Source organism: Crocodylus porosus, unplaced genomic scaffold, assembly GCF_001723895.1.
Source record: "Crocodylus porosus isolate Cpor-Errol unplaced genomic scaffold, CroPor_comp1, whole genome shotgun sequence".
Classification (NCBI taxonomy): Eukaryota; Metazoa; Chordata; order Crocodylia; family Crocodylidae; genus Crocodylus; species Crocodylus porosus.
In genome coordinates, this window is record NW_017728943.1 from 13,252,932 (window position 1) to 13,255,981 (window position 3,050).

A 3,050-nucleotide genomic window follows, 5' to 3' on the forward strand; every position below is an offset into this window, starting at 1 on the left:
TACATATTTAGAATTAATTTTGTTATAATGATTGAGGCACTGGTAGGCTTCCAAATTGCTTTAAAATTGTAAATATATCAATAAAGCATTATGCTTAAGTGATACTTATCTCTATAGTGGCACTTCATTTTAATTGAAGAAAAATGTGGATTTGGAGGTTTTTAATCAGAGAATTTGGGATTTTTTAACAGAGAAACCAGGATCCCTGCTAATAAGTGGAATACAAGCTGGCCCTAAGTATTCTTCCTGGAATATCAGTGCCAACCCGACCACTGCAGTTACACCAGATAGAGGTGGTCTCTTCTGAATGCTCTGGAAAGGCATCTACTGGCAAAGGAGAGGCAGGAGCTGAGGGATCTGAAAGAGTTGTGGCTACAGACATGACTGATAAGTAAGAGGAGACAGTGCCTAAGCAAGTGGGATGGAGACCTTGCCTGATTGGCAAAGTAGGGTTTGTTTACCCCCTCTTTCTCCGCACAGACCATCTTGTGGCCATGGAAGGAGTCATTAGTGCAGCCAGAAGAGGAGACAGGCTGGGCCTAAGTGACTCCTGGGGGTTACCCTGCGGTTTTTGTGGGCCAGTAGCAATGTACTCTGTAATTACCACGGTGCCTGTTCAGGAAGGTCAGATGGTGCTGTTTTCCTTCCATAATTGGGACTGAGCTATTATGACCTAACTATCACTAGGAGAGGGCATTTCCCTCTTCCCTCTCTGAAGCTGCAGTGGTGACATCCCCAAGAGCCTACTCTGAGCGTGGGAAAGAAAGACAAGGGATAAAAGGCAACTGAGATGTGTCCTGCAGATAGGGATAAGGGTAGCTCCCTTCAAAAGGACATTAACAGCACACAGTACAATTTCCAGTCTGTAAGAACTCCCTGGTAGCACATGGTAATCATTTGGGTTGTTATTATGGAAACATTACCCAAACCTCTTTGCCTGCTCCCAGAGCTCAGCCTGCAAGGATGCCCTGGTAGGCAGTAGTTGTGCCCAGGCAACACATGGTGAGCCTACTCACAGCTTGGCCTTTGCTTTCTTTTCTTCTCTTTTGGTCTTTCCAAAGCTCATATTGGGTATAACAGCAGGTTTTCAAGGATTCCCACATCTTCTGACACAATAGGTAGCTATGAAATTGGGATAGATTGTATTGCCAACCCCACCGTGCCAAAAATCATGGGATAAACTCCTAAAAAAATCAAGAGGTTGGCATGTAAATCATGAGATGCTATTTTTTTAAGTGTGTGTGTGGGGATTATTTGTGAAGGTGTGGTGGGGTTTGCAGTTGTGGGAGGGAACCCCACACACCCTAGGACATGGGGTACTGTGTGTGGGTCAGGAGTGAGAGGCAGCAGGAGGGCTAGGGGCGAGGGGGGAGGGAGCTTTGGCTTGGAAATGAAGAGCAGACACTCACAGAAACACAGACAGCACCCAGCTGGTAAGTGGAGGGGAAGAGGGTGGGGGGAGAGGTAAGCAGTGGGGGAAGAGGGAGATCAAGGCCCCCACAGTGAGGGAGGGAGTGGGGCAGGAGCAGGGGTGAATGGGGCCCCAGGGCCAGGGAGAGCTGTCCAAAGGTATGTGTGTGGGGGGGTAGACAGCTCCCCGCAGTAGCGCACACCCCTAGGGGAGGCATACGGGGCATGTGTCCCTTGCAGGGCAGAGGCAGAGGCAGAGGCAGGCTGTCTACTATGGGCTCAGGGTGCTGTGCCCTGCTGCTTTTGCTCCAGCAGCTCAGCTGGGCGTTGCCAGTATGCTTCCTGCTGCTGGGCAGGCAGGGGACATGCTGTACAGCCAACGCACCCCATGTCCCCTGCCCTTCCACTGAGTGGCAATAGCGTTGCATGACTGAGCTCCCAGGGCAAAGGCAGTAGGGTTCAGAGCCCTGAGCCCACAGCAGGCAGGTCACCTGTGCGCCATGGGGGGGGTCATGTGCCTCTCATGCCTCTCCTGGGGGCAGGGGGCATGCTGCTGCGGGAAGCCACCCCCCCCACTGCCCCCTACACCTCTGGACGACCCACTCCGCGGCCCCATTCACTGCTGCCACTGCTGCTTCCCCACTCCCTACCTCACTGCAGGGGCCTCAATCTCCACTCGCCCATTCCCTCTCCACCGACTTACCAGCTAGGAATATATGGAGATCTGAGGATTCAATCAGGACATCACAAGTTGGAGTTATTTTGACTTAGAAATCCCAAGTTTCACATTTGGTTTTGTGACAGTTGGCATTACTAGGTAGATGCCAGGGTGACAATTGACAGTTCTTTTCTCTGCAGCTTTGCAAAGCAGAATTCTGCAGACTTCCCCGCACTGTACCCAGTGTGGGCTCCCCTCTGTGGTCACCTTAGGACGCAGTGTCTGGACTGGAATACAGGCCTTTCCCATGCTTGGATCTGATGCACAATCAAATTAGGGAGGCAGGTTTGGGTCATGAGATTCAAATCCTAGACCTCCCTTTTGTCTGAGGTATTGTGGACTCCATGTTCTGGTTTGGGCCAACTGGGAATATAAATCCTACCTAGTACTTCTAGTCATTCTTCACAGAGAGGCCTGTTTGAGGGGCCCAAGTTGCCATGATGCTAAGGTGATAATCAGAGTCCTTCCCAGCCACCTGCAACAACCAGGCCTTCAGGTCCTCCTTACACAAACCTGCTCCTATCCAGCCCCCCCCCACAGAGGTATTTGTATGCAGGGTTGTGGCTTGAACCACAATAAATCTAAGGCTCAGGAACAAGGGGCATGTACAGAAGTGCTCCATGCACATTTTACAGTGCTGTAATTTAGAGCACTTTTTTATAGCACTGTAAAGTTACAACACTCTTAAACATGATAGAAATGCAGTGTTTGGTGGGGTTGGGGGAGAGGGGGGTCTAAGCCTCCCTGTATTTTCCAGGCTAGGAAGCAGGGGGCACGTCACAGTCTCTTGGGGCTTCTCCACTGGTCAGAAATGTGACCAAATACAGAAGTTATTTAAAGCGCTGTAGGTTGCTAAATTAGGTGCAGAAGAGACAAGTTCCACCCGGTTCATAGATCCATAGGTGCTAGGGTCAGAAGGGAC